Source organism: Furipterus horrens, unplaced genomic scaffold (genome assembly GCF_987537825.1).
Source record: "Furipterus horrens unplaced genomic scaffold, mFurHor1.1.pri manual_scaffold_13, whole genome shotgun sequence".
In the NCBI taxonomy this organism is placed as follows: domain Eukaryota; kingdom Metazoa; phylum Chordata; class Mammalia; order Chiroptera; family Furipteridae; genus Furipterus; species Furipterus horrens.
The window spans coordinates 16,591,636-16,611,286 of record NW_028327183.1 but is presented as its reverse complement, the minus strand read 5'-3'; the positions used below and the strand labels follow the sequence as shown (position 1 = coordinate 16,611,286).

The window sequence follows — 19,651 nt, the reverse complement described above, 5'->3', positions numbered from 1 at the left end:
GATATCATTAAGGCACAAAAACAAAAATTATAAAAATAAATTAATTTTATAGCATAAAATCTAAGAATTTCAAATATCAGATCATGAAAGCAATCTTGCCTCTTTTTGTGTTAATGTACATTTCAAATCCAATCCACACATGAAAATGTCATTTTTTAATTTTTTTGATAAATCATTTTTTCCTTTTGCGATTTCTTTGTGTTCTTAAAAACATATTTACCACTCATTAAATGAAAAAAGGCAAAACTTGTTTACATATACCACCATTAATGACTGTTAAAATAAAATTTATGCTATAATCCTTAATAATGTACTAATCTAAGATAAAATAGTTTCACTTAAAATTACCTTTTCATAATATACCACACAAAAATAATGAACTGATTTTAAAAATTCCTAAGAGGGTTGACAAGATTACAAATTACTGTGAAAATGGTCCATGGATCAGAAGAGGTTGGGGAATGCTGATCTCGAGGTCTATTTCAGCTTCAAAATTCTGTGTTTTAAATGAGACACCTCTGACTTTTCTAAATTAGTGGAAAGTAAACATTCTACTCATCTCTCCTGCCAGATAATTCCAAGGTCACATGACTATAGTACATGAAGTCTAAAACCGTAAACACAGGAAAATCTGGAAATGGGAAAAACAGATAAGTACATTTAAAATGAATTTACTCTTTGTATCTTATCTTTCTTCATTATCTATTTACTGAGTTAGTAATTTACAGTATTCAATGTGCCAGCTGAAGTTTAAAATTTGTGAGACATTAGCCTGCATACCTTGTTTTACCCTGGTAATAAATTGGATTTAAAATGTGCCTAGATTTCCAACCAAAATTTTCAGCAACATTATTCAAGTCACTGAGAATATTCTTTTAAATAATCAAACCAATGAAAGGAGCAAGAAAAAACAAAACAAGATGTCAAGACACCCAGAGCTGAACTCATAGATCAGAAGAAGATGGGTGAGGATGCTGCCTACCAAAAGAGGACACTCAGGGCCCCTTAGTTCCTTATAGGAGAGTATGGATCTTAAATAAAATTATATCTTATCTCAAGGATTTAGGTTCCAGAAAGGGCTGGATTATAATTGGTCCTGGACTTCAGTAATATGTAACAGTGGATACCATCATTTTTCCATAAAGAGTCAGAGAGTAACCTTGGCTGGTGTGGCTCAGTGGACTGAGTCCTGACCTGCAGACCAAAAGGTTGCCGGTTCAATTCCCAATCAGGGAACATGCCTGAGTTGCAGGCCAGGACCCCAGTTGGGGGTGTGTGAGAGGCAGCCAATCGATGTTTCTCTCACACAGTGCTGTTTCTCTCCCTCTCTTTCTTCCTCTTTTCCCCGCCCTTTAAAAATAAATAAAATAAAATGAAAATAATGGTGTTGCTGTGGCTACAACCATCTCCTTCCTCCTTCTCCCTTCTTTCCATTAAAGTCATTTATTTTTTTTAAAAAAGGAGTCAGAGAGTAAACATTTTAGGTTTTGCATGCCTTACAATCTCTTTCAAAACTATACATCTGCCACTGTTGTGAAAAAGGAGCCACAGACAATAAGTAAACCAGTGAGCATGGCTGTGTTTCAATAAAACTTTATTTACAAAAAGCAGGTGGCAGGTAGGACTCAGACTGCAGTTTGCTGAGATCTCGTGTATAATAACTTTTTAAATGACACAATTGAAGGATAGAATATGGGTGGAGACATCTAATAGAAATGAAAGAATCAGAGAATCTTAATGATTGCAAATACATGATTTAAACTCATTTGATTAGCATTTAGAAACTCTATTAGTGTAATAATATATATGCATATACATAAGATTTACCCTTTAAAAGTGCAATCAACTTACACTATTTCCTCACAACTAAGACCCTGATGAGGCAGCTCAACTGATATTAGTCCCACTTTATACATAAGGAAATTGAGGCTAAGAAATCCTGACTTTTCAACGATTTATGAGTTAGTAAGTGGTAGAGCTAGCACTGGTCTTTGGGTGTTCTGATACTTCTAATTGCTCCTTCAAATGAAATTACTGTTTAAAACACACACACACACACACACACACACACACGGAGTTTGTTTTCAAAACAAATCAATGCCACAGAGTAAAAATTTTACTACCAGAATTAGGGTATTTATGAGAAGCTTAGGAAACAACTAAAATTAGCTATAAAGTAGCAAAAAAAAAAAAAAAAAAGTATCAATTGACACATTTAGTAAAGTTCAGTCACTGAAGTTCTTGTGCTGATCTCAATAATTTGCAATGTTACCTCAATTATAAAATTGGAAGTGAATACCTTTTTAAACAAATACTTCTATGTTTTTCTTTTGAGAAATCAACTCTACATGTAGTCAGGGTAGCAGATACATCAATTTACAGTGAAACTTTCTTAAATTTCAATTCCTTTGTTCCCTGTCCTTCAAAGCATTCATTCAAACAACATACTCATGTGCTGCACTGAAGTTTTACAAAATTAAAAAATCCAAACTCAAAATTATCATGCTATAGCTATCATGATGTTTATGTGGAATTCTATAAATTATAAAGACAAAATTTCTCTTTTGCAGTGATAATTACCCATTCAGAGCCATTTTCACAGATAAGATAGATTAAGTTATTTAGTAAATTGAGCTTTGTTTTGTTATCATGAACATGACAGTGTGATAGAATTGATGTGTTCCTTTAACCATTAGCATAAGGGAAAAAAACAAAGGCCAACCTAATATATAAGGAAAGTTTCTTGCCCAGTGACTTCATAGAACACTGAAGGAGAGGAACAAAAGTTTAATGGAAAGAGGAATGGAGAAAAATGGTGGGGAGACTAAATCATCACATAGTCCACACTCACAAAGAGAGGCAAATTCCACAGCTTTACCATTACAGTTCATTGTACTATTCCCATGTAAAAGTAACAAGAGACTCCCATACTTAACATAAGAACTCGTAACAATTCATGTCGAGAAATGTAAAAAGTAGTGAAAAATTTTTCATTAAAGTGCATTTAAAATTTTTTCAATATTGTACTCTGAGTAGCACTATCAAATTGATTGGCTCATCAAAATGATGGATCACTGGTTGAAAATGAATTCGGTGTATAAAAGAAGAATAAGCGTAATAATAAAAATTATTAAAATGGTAATCCTATCAGGCTAAAATCCAAAGAATCAACATAATAAGTAAAATACCAAATATGAAAATATATTTTTCCAATGATTAAATTCACCATCAGTGCTTTAGTTTCAGCAAAACAGCACATAGAACATTAAATTAATGTTGTTAAGTTAAGCTTTAATGGTTTTTATAGTAAATTTATATAGTAATCTGTAAATTTAGTTTAGTTTTATGGCTATATAAAAGCTATAGACATAGGAAATTAATGCCTAATTTAATGTTTGTCCAAATTTAAATAGTATACTATATAAAAATGGCTAAAAATTATTTCCATCAATAGCAGGAATCGAAGAACCAAATTTAGTTCTTTAAGAGAAAAGTTTGGGATACACAGCCCCTTCCTATCAAGCAGGCTTTTCTTCTCTGACAAGGACTGACTGGAAGGAGAACCCATTAGAGCTCATGGAAGCTGACTAATTAAAGGTCACCCTCAGCATGATTCTTGAGGTGTCCTGGTATTGGTCTGACTGGCCACCGGACTCTTCCATTTGTGTCCCTCGACCCCAAGGATCCCATTTGCCTATTTGATGTGTTTCAGCTTATCTAATGGCAACACGGGTGCTATTTTATGAGGTTTTCTTACCATGACCATCTTTTGAAAGTACCTTGAAACACACTCCTTTGTTTCCTAATTTATTATATCTGTTATAATGAAGCTTCTAAAAAAATATGAAATTAGAAATTGCTCTGAATCTTAAGAGAAACTCAGTTCAATGTAATGCAACTCAATATATACCAGCATTTACCAGGTAAAAGACATTTACAAAGCAACAAAGATGGAGAACTGAATTGGATAGGGGTCTCCACACCAAAACGCAGAGACAGTTTTACTGAGGACACGTTTCACTCACTACCCACTGGCTATTATGATACTTCAAGCCAACAAAGCACGGGAAGGTTTTGGTTGTTCTTTTTTTTTAATTTGGTAGTAATGTTGTCCATACAAATACCATAAATTATTTGTGATTTTTTTTTAAGAATCTTAATAACAATAATGACAAAGAGCAAGGGTTCATGAGCACTTACTGTACTGTACTAGGCAATTTCCATCTATTATCCCATTTAATTCTCACAACAACTGTATGAGACAAGTATAATTGTTATCTCCATTTAAAAATGGAGAACCTATAGCAAGAAATGGATTAGCACTTAATATCTTGCAAAACACATCTAATGTTGTAGAATTAAGTAGAAAGACAAAACTGCCACTTTTTATGTCAAAAATAACTGAATATTAACAATTATTCATAAGTATAGCAGTAAATACACAGTGAAATTTTTTAATATGGAAATATAGTCTAAATATTGTCTCTTACAGTATAAAACAATCAGGCCTCAATCTGCCCATTTCCAGTAACTAGTTCATCTGCTGACTATTATTGGTGGATACTTAATAGAGGGTCATCTTCTTCTACATAGAATTCTAAAGTAGAGAATAAAGATGATTTTATAGCTTAATTAATTAGGAAGTTTGCAAAAATCTAAATATCTTTACTTTCCTTAATACAGTCAAGGAATTTTTCTTGTTTCTTATGTCATAGCTCCTCCTTTTGCCTGATTAAGTCTTTGGTTCTGTACTCTGCACCAACTCTGTACATGTGAGATTTTTAATTGCAGAAAAATACAGTACAATAATTTACAAAGACAGTAAATGGCATAAATAACACTGTACTTTCACATAGGACATGGGCCCCCTTCTCTTATCTCCATGTCTAAAATATATTTATCTTTTGTAAACACAAAACTTCTTGCAAAGAACTCACATAAGCATAAGATAAACAATATAAAATGTACTTTTTAAAAATGTACATAGGCAACCTAGAAATCAACACCTAAAACTCAGAACATTTCAGTGCTCTGATCAATTTTCAACTATTCAAAACTGATTATTCTCAAAATAGTTTATTAGAAAATCCTCCAGAGTTTTGGCAAGGCCACATTAAACCAACCCAGACAAGTAAAAGCCATGGTTATGGTTTCAAGACTTCTGGAAAAATGAAGCTTTATTAAACATTAATATGTTGGTGATATTTTAACAATTATCAAATTACCCTTTACATGTAGCCTAAATTCTTCATGTTACTCTCCTGTCATTTATTTTTTTAGTGGACAAGAACTAGAATTACAAGGGGAGTCAGTTAGACCCTTAGTCTTATAAAAAAGATATACCTGATGAGAAGCTGTTTAGTGCATGTAGCATTTCGTTAACCTTATATTTCAACAACTGCTAAGATAGTGGATAATATAAATGGTGCCAAAACAATGTACAAAATTCAATACACTGAGTCACAATCACCTATTGTAGTCATTGACTAAAATATTAACAGAGAAACTCTACCAGGTATTTCTCAGGAATGAGGAAGAAAGAGTTGGAATCTTTACATTTAGGGAAATTTCACACATACCTGGATGGCAGGCCTGAGTGAGCCTATGTTCAAAACTGCAGGTTCTGCCCCTTTTCCAGCCTTGTAGTAGACAGTATCACACAGCAGTTCTATAAGAACATTGGCCTTGAACTGTTAAAGTAAAGAAATCACATGTAGATTACGCACCCGGCTGAGCTCCTGAAGCCCCAGGAATGCAGTGGAAGTATACTGATTCTGGCATGAAAAGTTAATTCACTACTTCACTGCTCTCCTGCCAGGTAGTTTTCTTGGTTCTCCTAACATCCTATTGATTTCCGTTGATTTAACTTGCTTAATTCTAAGGTGTGTCTTGAAATGGACACTTCATTGGTTTTCATTTTCGTTGGTTTCAACAAAGTCTACTTAAAATGTGGCACAGAATTAAATAACTTAAAGACCAACTAAGGGTACTCAGAGATTCACTTCTAAAACTAAAAGCTCCCATTAAACACCCTTGAAAACAAAGTCAGTGCTTGATTTCCCTAGATCATAATTCATGTAGCACAGTGACTTATTAAATATTAAACATTTTGGATAAAACATCAATATTCTTTGTTTTACATCAAAACTTGTGTGCCTGTAAAATGTCACCACATCTTCCCCTGCTCTCTTTCTTTGCATTTTGATATTGACAAAATAAAACTGTGATCATCATATTTCTGGCACACTGCTGAGTGACTGTTACCAAAATTATGTAACCGTTTAAAAACCCACTCCTCTAAGCACCATGATCTAATTTGTCAAGTTCCCTAAAGGAACTAAGGCATGTGGGAAACAGATGGAGAAAAACATAGTTGAGTAGGACTGGGAAAGAAATTTCAAATGAAAAGGACTGGAATAAAAGGGAAAACTGGATTGAAATCAGAGTCAAACATCCTGATTGGGACAGAGCTCTGAGTAAGAGGAGGATAAAAATCAGAGAAAGAACGGAAAAGACACAGAAGCAGGATACAAAGTGGGGCAGGCAGGTAAAAATCCCAAGAGTAACAAGGTATAGTGGTAACTTATAATGGCCATCCACTTTATAAAAATTAAAAATGGATTTTTATCTTAGTATTCAGAATGTTCAGTGTATGGTCTCTCTAAATAATGGGGTCTTAACCTGGATGCTTAAGCCTTAATAGAATCATTGATGAGTCTCAGGAAGGGCAAGAATCCTCTGAAAACACTTTGCAAAACTTGGGGTAGGGGTGTACAGATGAGTGTGTGTGCGTTTGAGTGTGGTTCTCGAAGGAATCCATGACCTCAAATAAGTTAGGAGCCACTTCTCTAGAAGCGAAAGCCACTGCATATCTATCTTCCTCTAGTATTGGTGAAAGAATATCAGTCACTTCTATGAGTGATGTCCCAGGCAGCTTTTCTTATGTGTCATAGGAGTTATTTGAATTACAGATCACCAACTGGGAGAGGAGCATGCATGGCCATTTTCACCAGGATGAAAATTGCTCAACTACCCACACTGAACACAACATAAAAACATACATTCAGGGGTATTTTGATAAATAATGCACTCCACAGAGTTAAGGCAGGGCGTCTTTTAGTCAGGAAAAGCTACCTGACACTTCCGATACAAAGGAAAGATATTAGCCCAGAAGAAAGAATGAATGCTGTACTTGAACAGGATAAGAACTGAAAACTTTGGATGTGAGTTCTGTCTTCTAGAATGCTGCAGAATAACTCGAATGCTGTATTATTATCAGCTAACCAAAGACAGGGAAATGAGCATGAGTAGATACACCACTCATATGAAGGTTGGGCATTTCTTGTGACTGACAGACACTCCATCACCTCTCTAGAAGTATCTATATTAGACCCGGCATGGCAAATACAATATTGGTTAACTCGTGTTGTAGCTGATACTATTTCTCTATCTTGCCTGACCATAAATAAAACTTTGTGCACTGGATCTGTCAGCTGAACAAATACCTGTCATCAACAATTAACACCTATACACACACACACACATGTACATGTACACACATACCTACACACCTGGAAATAGAAGACATATTTAAAGGTTTGGAAAACCAGATGTGGATACAGGAAATGGTACATTTCTACCATACAAACTTTGCTGTAGTTTTCAGTTTAATGGTGAACCCTCAAGTGATCCCATTTTCTTGATTTGTTCTATTAAAAACACTGAAGCTCTTTCAAGGCTCTCACTTTGTATTATGTTACAACAAAGCTTCCAAAAGAAACCCCACTGTACAGTAGGAAATGTGTATGTCAAAGGTAGAGATCCGTCAGCTATTTTGCATGCCAAACTAAACTAGCTTTCAACACCACTGGAGCCTTCCCCAAAGAAGGTGCACATGTCTAGACCTTTCAAGATGTTTGAGCAAGAGACTAAGCCATGTATTTCACACTCTCACCAATCTGAAACATTCATGTGGAGATAGGGTGGATCTGAGACATCCTGAAATTAGCATCAGGAAATATCTGATAATATCATAAAAGCTCCGCTAACTCTAAGTTAATTCTTACCAAGATTCACAAACCAAGAGGACTGAAGCTTCACCATTGTAGAAATACAGATGAAAACCAGTAGTTTTCTGGTGAGCAAAATGAATCTCATGCAAATATTATTCTTTAAGCTCTCAAAATACTATTCAATTCTGATTTTTCACATTTGATTTTTGCCTTATCAGAAATCCTACTAAGGTAAATTTTAGTTACAGGTTGACTAGAACCAAAACACAAAAGGCAGAGATGAATCTAACAATCTATTTAAATCAGAGCAAAAATTTTGCCTGGGATCTGCTTTTACTAAATTCTAATAGTAAAATGTTGTTTTTATCTTTATACTTTTTTTTATAGAATAAAATTTTTATATTTAGAATTAGCCATCTGGACTCAGTTTAGATGATCCCAATTTTGTTGGCAACGTCCAAAGCACCATAGTCGGAGCCAGTCGAACATATGCCTTCTTCTCTCCGTCAGGCCTAATCAGGGTGTTGACCTTGGCCACATCAGTGTCATAGAGCTTCTTCACAGCCTGTTTGATCTGGTGCTTGTTGGCCTTGACCTCCACAATGAACACAAGTGTATTGTTGTCTTCTATCTTCTGCATGGCTGACTCGGTAGTCAGAGGGAACTCGATGATAGCATAGTGGTCAAGCTTGTTTCTCCTCGGAGCACTCTTGCGAGGATATTTAGGCTGCCTTCAGAGCCTCAGTGTCTTAGGCCTCCGGAAGGTAGGTGACGTGCGGATCTTCTTTCTTTTGTGGCTGTGGACGCCTTTTAGCACTGCTTTCTTTGCCTTCAAAGCCTTTGCCTTAGCTTCAGCTTTGGGAGGGGCAGGAGCTTCCTTCTTCGCTTTGGGCGCCATCTTCGTGGGAAGCTATCTTTATACTTTTACTTATTACTTCTTTGTCATGTTATAACTTTGTGGAGATAATCTAGTAACAGCTAAGAGATAGTACCTTTTTTAAGTTTGTGAAGTTTCAAACACTGATCATTTCTGTACTTTATATATGTAACCATTGACTGAAATTTTATTTTTTGTAAGAAATATGGTTTCAAGTTATATTTCAAGAAGATTTGGTTGTTTTCTTTTATTTTTGGCATTCACAAGATTTGTTCACTTATTCATTTATAAAGCTTCATAACCAGCATGAACAATTCTTAATATTTACTTCAGCAGACACCATTTTTATTTATTAGCAGGATCCCAAAAGACCTTTTTGTATTTAATTCTAAAAAGTTCAAACAGTTCCTTCCTTTTTTATTTTTCTGCAGCTTCAATTGCTTCCTATTCTTGGAGGAAAAAATCTTTTTCACTTTAATAATTCAAATAGAAATATTTTAGTGATTTAAAATCAACTCACTGATTTAATTAAAACTTTAAATGTCATCTCTAGTGTTACAAGTGGAACTATCCCAGGAAACATGGCAGGATTCCTCCAAAGTCATAGGGCTGGGGGAGTGGCTTGATTTTTCTCTGCCTTGGGGATCATCCTCAGTCCTTGAGGAGCTATGCGGCAGATCGATTTTTTTTTTTTTTTACAGAGTGCTGTAGCATTCATGCTAAGGAATAAAATTTCTACAAAGAAACCTTTTCATATGCCACCTAGCACGTGGAAGATGAGCCTAACTGGAAGATAAAAACAACCACCCAAAAAAGTTCCAAAATGCTCTTCATGAATAAGGGAGAAGGACAGAAGAAATGAGAGGGATGTAGAATAGAATAAGAAGTAATTTCAGGAAATAGTATTATAGTCAGAAATTTCTGGTGTTAAGAGATCAGAAAATTTCCCTGAATATATTCATACAATATTCATTATTAAGTTGCTTGGATCACTGCAAAGTAAACTTCCTTTGCTCCTAAGCCTTCGACAAAGTTCCTCAAGCACGTCTTATGTGATTGGCCTGGGCAGGGGCGGGGGGTGTGGATACAGAGGCAAGGGCTCACTTCCATATCTAGGTTGCTGCGGCAAGCAGAGATTTCCAGAAAAAAAGGGAAGCCTGATAGCCTGACAGAGTGTGGTTAATGTGGAGACTGGGAAGTCACTGGAAGAAAACCCTTAGAGCTAGGACAGGCCCAAAAAACAAAAACAGAAACAAAACAAACCTAAGCCCCAGATTTTAACTGCATTTTTGGTGAGAACTTTGGGTCTCCAACAGTACATGTTGTAAAACCATCAATTTAAATTTCAAAAAAGCAACTGACATCTGGGTAATCCTTACAGTTCTTATGTGGTTAAACTCCTCTCATAGGCTTCTGTGAATGAACAACTTCTTCACTAAAGCAAAGGAACTCCACTTGACCTTATTTCAGGAGGTCAATTTTGAAGTATGTACTTGTCTCCTGCCACACATATGAATTTCTTTTTTTTTCCCGATTTTTACAGTTTTTATTTTTCTATTTGAGGCTTTTAAAAAGAAGGAGAAAAACACCTGATTAGTATTTCCTTTGGTACTGGAAATGACTCAGGAGGATGTCCTTGAACTGAGAAATCCCAGTTGCCACAACCTTGGCTTTTAACCTACTAAAGGAACCTCAGGTCGACCTCAAGTCCTGCCCATTTTTCTGGCGGCCCCCAAGTTACGAAGCTGAGGCAGTGATGGGAGCAACAGTGATGTCTAAGGGACAGCTTGGTGCCCCATGTATAGGCCCACCAAACGTGAGTGCTGCAAAACCCAATATTTCATTTTAATCAATCTCAGGACAGGATTAGACCCTGGCTTACAGCTGAAAATGAGAAATAAATTTATTGTGCTTTCTGTCCCATGTATCCCCTAGTACTTCTTGCTCATAATAATATGGAGATAAAGATTCATTGTGTGTGTAAAATTGGTTTTCCAACAAATTCTGTTGCTCTTACAATAAAAATAAGATTCCCAGAGTAAAAAAAAAATAAAAATAAAATGAATGTGCAAAAGAAAACAACCAAAGCAGGGAGGAAGTAATAGAGAACAGAAAACAAACAGTAGAGGTCCGTTGAAGAACAACACGCGTCACCTAGCAAGGTATCTTTCCCCACAAACTGAGATTTGATGGGCTTGAACTGTATTGTGACTCCCCTCTGGAACAAACCACAGAGGAAAGACATTTGTCCGCTCGGGCTTCTCTCCAGGCAGCTTTCTTGGAAGCTCCGAATGTCAGACAGTCTGAAGTAGGAAATAGGAAGGTACATGTGAGACACAATCTTGAGAATGACCCAGTGGGCTGGCCACAATTGCACAAGTCCTGCATGGCACAGAGGGTCTGCAAAACATAACAGATTGTTTGGTGGCTGCTAGAAGATTATGATTTAAAAACAGAACATTTAGGGTTTCAGGGGCAGCTTGGATACACACCAGGCTTGCACAGAGTAAGACAAACTGTCCTGTACTTACATGGTCGGCTTATGGGAAGCTAGCAGGGAAGAAACAAATGTGCGTAAATAGGCAGAGAGAAAAGGTGACGAGTGGCTGGCAAAAAGGCAAGCCCTTGGTTCCTAAAAAAGTGTCTTTGGAGCTCTGTCTTCTACTGATTTATTTATTCACCTCCTACCTACCTACCTACCCACTTGACAAGAACCTTGAACGGCCAAAACTTTAGTCAGTCTTCTCCCGCTTTACCTTGATGTAGCAGGAGTGAATTAAGTGGCAAAACAGTTGAAATATTTAAAAAATCATATTCACAATGTTTACTGCCTTTAGACAAGTCCTGATTTATTTTAGGCTGTACATTTTATTTTATAGTTACAAATATGTGACTTAAATGTGAATCCCAGCAATTACTGGATGACCATTTGTTGTTTTTGAAGAGCAGTAAGTAGACTCTGCTGCTCTTTTCTCGTACCAAAATGCATTTAGGAAGAAAATGAATACCAGTGGAAAACAGGAAAACCTCTAGGACAGTGAATACACAGTGGGCCCCGAATCGGACTGTTCATATAGACAATGATTCTGCCAAGTGAGCGGTGCTCTTTAAATGAGGGTCCATGAACTTTGGGAGGGATAATTGTCCCCAACAGTGTTCTCAATATTTGTGTGCATGTGCATCTTTCTGAATTCCCAAAGAGGTCTGTGTTCCCAGCAGATATTTAGAACCACATCTGCCAGTCACAAAGCACCACATATTGCATGATTCCATTGATGAAAAATCGCAGAGACAGAAAGGAGGTGAAAAAAAGGGAGTAGGAGGAAATGGAGAGTTGGGAGCTAATAGGTATGGAATTTCTTTTTGGGGTAATGAAAATGTTCTAAAATTGATTGAGGTCATGGCTGAAAAACTTTGACTCTACCAGAATTATGTGACTATGCCTTTGAATTATGTACTTTAAATGGGTAAACGGTGTGGTTTATGAATTACATCTCAATAAAGCTGCTAAAAAAAAGACATTTATAAAACCCTGACCCACCAAAAATGTACAATTGCTTCCTGAATGATAGCAAGGGGCTCATCAGACTAAAACAATGGAGAAAATGCCAAGGAGAGTAAATAAAAGGGTTCTCTTATTATCAATACAAACCTCAGAAGAAGGAGACTTATTTGGATCTTTGATAAGTTTGGTTTTAATTTACTTTTCTCTGTAGCAACTGGACCAAATACTACACTAATTGAATTCTCCATGGGTCACGAGCCAACAAGTCAGTGGCAAGATCTGAAAATGAACATGGTAACAAAGGAAATTCTGCAAGCCCTAGTGGGTCAGTGAGTAGTTAACTGGACAGCTGGCACCAGCATCTCTAATTCTTTTGCTTAAAGGCAATGAGTTCAAAGTCCTAAGATATAAAGGGTGTTGTAGTGTACATATAAAGATAATGTGAAAAATGGAAATATTTAGCAACATTTTCTGGTATAAATACTATCCCTTTCCTAGGCAGAGATCTATATATCATGATACAGAATATCACTTTCATTAAAGCTGAGCCAGGTATTTCCTACAAGTCGTGCAATATCCCCAAACCATATGTTTTCCCATGTGGACAAAATTTATTTGGAGTCTATTCTATGAAGTAAATTTAAATACCAATAAATTGATGGTGATTTAAAAAAATAAACACTTATAAATGTTTCTTTTTAACTAAGCATTAGTGATGAAAACATAAAAATCAACAAGTATAATTTTTTAGATTATAGCCACCAAAAGAGGAATTCTAGCAGAAACACGATGAAACTCCTAATTCAAGATTCACTTTCCAGCCCAATGTTAACATATTGGGGAGGGAGAGGGAGAAGAGCATAATTTTTAAAAGCTAGCGATTTGACATAAAGTTGAATGAATTTTACCACCTTCTTCAGGGAAAAGAAGCAGGACAATAGGCAGTTTTCTCATAGCAATTTTCATTCTTTAATCATTTGTAGCATCGCCCAACTGGTGTGATTAACACTCACCCATCTGTCTGAACTCAAAAGCTCTCAACTTTCAACATTTAAGTTCTATGGAGAGTTTTAATGTGTTATCAATTAAACAACTTTTTCCTTCCACTGTAATTTTGGACTTAGAGGTAAATCTGATTTATTTTTATTGGGGTTGGAGAAGAGGGGAAGGAGGAGTGGGAAGAGAGAATCTAAATTACTACTTTATCAAACCAAAGTTAAATGTCATCAGCTTACAACTCTATGGAATCGACACCCTGTAGCCATGCAACCACAGGAAGTCAAGATCGACAATGTACAGATTAAAATGCATTTTCTACATATCAGCCACACAGAAAGAAAGGGCATAATAAGGACACACCTACACTATATATACACAGACATATGGCTGCTTGAGCAAGGATATGCACTAAGTAATTTATCCAGAATTATTTCCACTTAAACACAGAAAAGAAAAGGGGAGGGGGGGAAGAAAAGACAAGAAAAGAAAAGCAACTGGGTTTTGCTGTCCCAGCAAGGGTATGACAGCGATAATTTACAATTTCCTTCCATCTCATTCTCTCATCCTCCCTCCCTCTGCCTCTCGCTGTATCTGTCTCTCCACTCACCATCCATCCTCCATATCCTGATAACTTCTCATCATGTTAGTATATACTGAATATAAAATGGTGGTATGTGGAAGAATTTTTTAAAAGATAGGAAAAAGAAAAGAGAGACAATATGATTGGAAGGAGGACAGGAGAAAGAGAAAGATTGAGAGAGACAGAGAGAATGTCAATGCCTAAGTCTGGCATTTGCCTATTTAAATTCAATCCTGCAGCCCTGGACGAGCTGAGCGATAGATGGGCTGCGTTATGAATTTCTGATCAGACAACTGATAGGTTATGAGAGAGGACATAATCCCATTGAGAAGCCTTTTTTTCCAAGCTCAGGCAAGTAATAGCCTACCCTTGAGAGACAGCTCCTTGCTTTGCCCTTTGTGTGTGCGTGTGTGTGTGTGTGAGCGCGTGCGCACATATATACATTTTTCCTTTTTTAAAATAAATCAAAATAAACATTTTAGATAAATGTGTAGAAATAATTGATGGTTGCCTGCCTCTAAACAAAGATATGCCTTAGCAAATCAGACACACTAGCCGAATAAACTATTTTTTTCTTTTTTTAATCTAATTAAAATTCTCCTTTTTGCCCATCTCATTTCAGTACCAATATTGATGACCTGAAAAGACTGAAAACAAATAACAACTCTGGTGTTTTGGATTCATTCTCTGATTTGCTTCCCTTTCAGTATTTTGGGTTTACCTTAAAAAAATAAATACCAGGCAAATACAATGGGCAATGTAATTCATGTACAATATTCAAAGGAAGGAACCAAGTCTTAAAGGTTTTCTTTTTAATTTCCGCACATGTGAAACAATACTTTATATTGCTTTGTGTAGTAATTATAGGTAGTTAATTACTCTAGCTCAAGTTAAGTATTACACCAACCAAAAGGTTTGCATGTTAATTGAAACTTGTGCATTAGAGACAGGGTTTTAAGTATCCAAGTCAAGACTCTGCAACAGCTTATGTCTACTGCGTGGTAAAAAGTTAGAAACTATAAATCTGGTATCAGGCTGCTGAAATCGAATCTATTAAGCCTCCCAGCACTGGATGCACCCCTACAAAAAATACCTCCAGGTGCAACTTACAAGCAGAGGGAAAAGTCACTCAGAATTCCATGAAACTAATGGAGAACATAACAAGCAAGAGAAATGCTTATAAATAAAAACAGGGAAAGCTTAAAATGTAAGCGTAGTCATCACATGGAAGCAAGGAAGGCAGTTAGATCTCATCCCTACCCCGTTTTGAGTGACAGTACATGGGTTGAACAGCATCTTGTGCTCTTGGTTTTCCTTCTTTTGCCAAAAGGAATCACAGCACCTAATGGAAATGTATTGCCAAAGAGGAGAAGGAAGAGGAAGGGGCACACATATATGTCTTACATAATGTTCATCTTATGACACTGATCCACTGCAGGGAAAACTCAGCATTCCATGTAACCTAGGTCTTCTAAGCCAGTTTTTTTTGTTTGTTTGTTTGTTTGTTTTGTGTGTGTGTGTGTGTATGTAGGGGTGTGTGTAAAACAACCTTCATTTCATGATTTAAGGAGATTTTTCTTCAACTTGTAAATGTACTAATTATTAATTATGATCTGCAAGATCAAAACTGAAGGTCTCTCAGTACCATTATACCTTTCAAAATATAGTGTTTTCACTTATGTCACAGCCGCATGTCAGGGTGGCTTCAGTTCTCTATACCCTCTAAACTGTAATAGATCCATTAAGCAAGTGTGGACTGGGGGCAGGGGAGGGCATAATCTGAGAGAGCAAATTATTTACCTGATTTAGATTCATTACAATCAGCCATGCCGCCTGCATTTCACCATCCTTTTAAAATGAGGAACTTGCCCTCAAAGAATATTATGTAAATCTTTCTGTCACAGATTATTGCCTCTGTACATGACTTCCACACCGTGCATCTGCTTTGTGTGCAAGTTTATTACATACACATACACAATATCCCATTTTTAACCTCCAGTCCTTCCCATTCTCTTCCTTTCCCCAACACTCATTATGGGGAAAATTACCTTGAACAGGACAATACTGGTTTTCTTCCATTCAATTTACATAATTGCTGTTTTGTTGCGCTTTTCTCTTGTAGAAATTTTGCTCCCCAAAGGAAAGCCTTAATGTTTAAATGGCAAAATGGAGTTTCACTCAGAGTTATAAATGTAGGGGTGCTCCTAACAATGCATTATGGGGCATTCTGAACCCACCAGTCATTTTCAAGGCTTATGGTCAGTGATTTCTATGTCAGCCAGTGACACTAAGCTTCTAGAACCATGAAAATAGCTATTTTAGGACTGATAGTAATTGTGAATACAACACAGTGCCAAATGTATAACGAACTGACTTAACTTTGATCAATAATGATAATTAACATCAACATTTGTATTCGTGTAAAGGAAGAAAAAACAACTTTTTTTGAAAGAAGCAACTTTTAAAAGAAGGAATGCAGACTAGTGCAGCCACTGTGGAAAACAGTATGGAATTTCCTCAAAAAACTAAAAATGGAACTGCCTTTTGATCCAGTGATTCCACTGCTGGGATTATACCCAAAGAATTCAGAAACACCAATTCAAAAAGAACCTATGCACCTCTATGTTCATAGCAGTGCTGTTTACAATAGCCAAGCGCTAGATCAAAAAACTGTGGTACATTTACACAATGGAATACTGTGCAGCAGAAAGAAAGAAGGAACTCCTGCCTTTTGCGACAACATGGATGGAACTAGAGAATATTATGCTTAGTGAAATAAGCCAGGCAGTGAAAGACAAATACCATATGATCTCACCTAATACAGGAACCTCATGAACAAAACAAACAAATGAGCAAAATAGAACCAGAGGCATGTAAACAAGGAACAGACTGACAGTGACCAGAGAGGAGGTGGGAGAGGGAGAAGTGGGGAAAGAAGGGGAAGGCTCTACTCAAGGAACTAATATAAATGACCTGGACATGGACAACAGGGTGGGGATTGACTGTGGGAGAGGGGCGAGGGTGGGCGGAGCAGGGGGGAGCAATGGGGGAAAATAGGACAACTGTACAAGAACAATAAAAAAAGAAATTTAAAAAGAACCTTTCATAAAAGAGATACACATTCTCTTTTCTGCAATTTCTACATTAGGTTCTATAAGATAAATAAAAATATACTTTTAAACAGGAAATATATTACTGGAGTATAAATATATGTGTACAGTGAAAGAAAAATCATAAAGCAAACACCCACATAACCTGAAACCAGGTTAAAAAGCAGAACTTTGCCAACATCTTAGAAACAAATCCTCCTCTCCCCAATTTCTCCTATCTTGGGCTCTACCATATTTCTTTCCTTCTCACTCTCCTGAGATTTAAGAATATCATCCCCTGTGTTTTTATCATACAATATTTTCTATCTATATGTTAATCCCAACAAGATTATAGTTCTGACTGTTGTGTAGTAATACAATCATTATTCTTCAGATTATCTTATTTGCATAACATAAGGTTTACCGGTTTATCATGTGCAGCCATGGCCCATTCATTCTCTATGATGTGTAGCATCCCACTTTATGAATGTATCAGTGTTTATTCATCTAATTCTGTTGACAGACATTTTGATTATTTCTAGTTTTGAGCTATAATAAACAACACTAATGTGAACATTCTTGTTCATTTCTCCTGGTACTCCTGAGCAAGCCAGAAGTGAGGATGCAGAGTCTTAGTATGTGAGTGAACTCAACTTTACCAAGTAAACCAAACTGTTTTCTAGTATGGTTATCTCAATTAAGATTCCTGTCAGCGAAGGTCCCAAGGATCTTTGCCTTCAGCAACTCTTTAAAATGTTGCTAAGGTGTTGGGTATGCGTTGATATCCTTTTCTGGTTTTAATTCATAGTGACCTGATTACCAGTGGGGTGATGCTTTTTTTTTTTTTCCCATATATTTACTGGGCAATTGGTTTTGCTCTTTTATGAAGGATCCAGATTTCTCATCTATTTTTCCACTGGATTAGTGTTTTTCTTATTCATTTGCCAGAATTCTTTATATGTCCTGGATACTATTCTTTTGGCAGTCATATATATATTTCAAATATATATGGAAAGCCCCATGAGATGATTTTTCTTCTCATTTTCTTTATGATGTCTTATGATAAATATAAATTGTTAATTTTAATACGTTTTTATTTACTATATTTATCTTTATAGTTAGTGCTTTTGTGCCTTTTTAAAGAAATCTTCCCTAGCCTGAGGTCATGAAGATATTCTCTTAAGTTATTTTCTGAAAGGTTTATTCCTTTGCCTACTACATCTTTAGGTCTTTATTTCACCTGGACTTGAATATTTTGTATACTGTGAGTTAGAGTTCCAATTTCATTTCTTTTTTATATATAAATAATCAATTGTCCAAACACCATTTACTGAAAAGTCTCTTCTTTCCCCACTGATTTATAAAACTATTTATGTTATCTATCTAATGTATACATATGGATTGTTCCACTTCTTGGTTTTCAACTCTGTTCCATCAGCTTACTTATACCTGTACCATTACTACACTGTCTCAATGCGGTCTAATAACATAACTTGACATCAGTAAGGAAGTACCAACTATGATTCTCTTTAAAAGGCTCTTGGCAATTCTTCATCCCTCGCATTTCTATATACATTTCTTTTACGTAAGTTGGGATTTCAAGTGAGACTGCATTTGATTGAAGTTTTAGATGAATCGTGAGGAATTGCTATCTTTCATGAACATGCTACATTTCTGCATTTATTTAGGTCCTTTGCAATGTTGCTCAATATAGTTTTTAATTTTAAGATTGGAAACATTATAAGTCTTTAGTTATATTTATTCCTATGTCCTTCATATTTTTGATACTCTTAAAAGGCCATTTTTTAAATTTATTTTCTATTTGTTGCTTGTATATAGAAATGTCATTCATTTTTCCATTTTGACTTTGTATCTGGCAACCTTGTCAATTATTGTTAATTTTAATAATTTTTCAGTTGATTCTTTTGGACTTTTTACATTCATATTCATATCATCTATGAAGAATTATAGTTTTATTTCCTTTTTACAATTCTATACCTTTAATTTCTTTCTCCTGTGTTATTGCACTGGCCAGATAACTAATGCCAGGTTGAATGGAAGTAATAATAGGTACATTTATGTTTCTCCGGACCTCAGAAGGAAAGTTTTTTATTGTTTACCATTAAGAACAATGTTTTTTGCAAGTTTTTTAGATACTAGTTATCAAATGAGTGTTTCTATTCCTAGTGTCCTAAAAATTCTCACATAAGATATAATAATAAAATTATTTTTCTGTACCTATTAAGATGACTGTATTATTTTCTCCTTTAAGCAATTATGTATACATTATTACATAACATATAATAATTACATATTAATTGATTTTCTAATGTTAAACTAACATTGCATTCCAGAAACAAGCCCAGGATATAAAATATTCTTTATACAAGGTGCTGGATTTGGTTTGCTAATACATTTTCCTTGACTGCCAGAAAAAAAAGAGTATGTCATTTCTTCCTCTTCAGCCTTTCAGTATGATGCTAGTGGTCACTATCATCAGAGCTTAACAGAGAATCCATCAGAAAGGCAAAAATAGAATTTGCACGGCTCCTGCCCCCAGAATCACAAAGCAATATAAAGTTGGGTTTG

General features: G+C 35.7%; 1 pseudogene; it reads right to left on the bottom strand.

The window, feature by feature from the left end:
- Nucleotides 1-8,440: 8,440 nt before the first annotated feature.
- LOC149994149 (large ribosomal subunit protein uL23 pseudogene) lies at nucleotides 8,441-8,910 on the bottom strand (annotated as a pseudogene).
- Nucleotides 8,911-19,651: the final 10,741 nt, after the last annotated feature.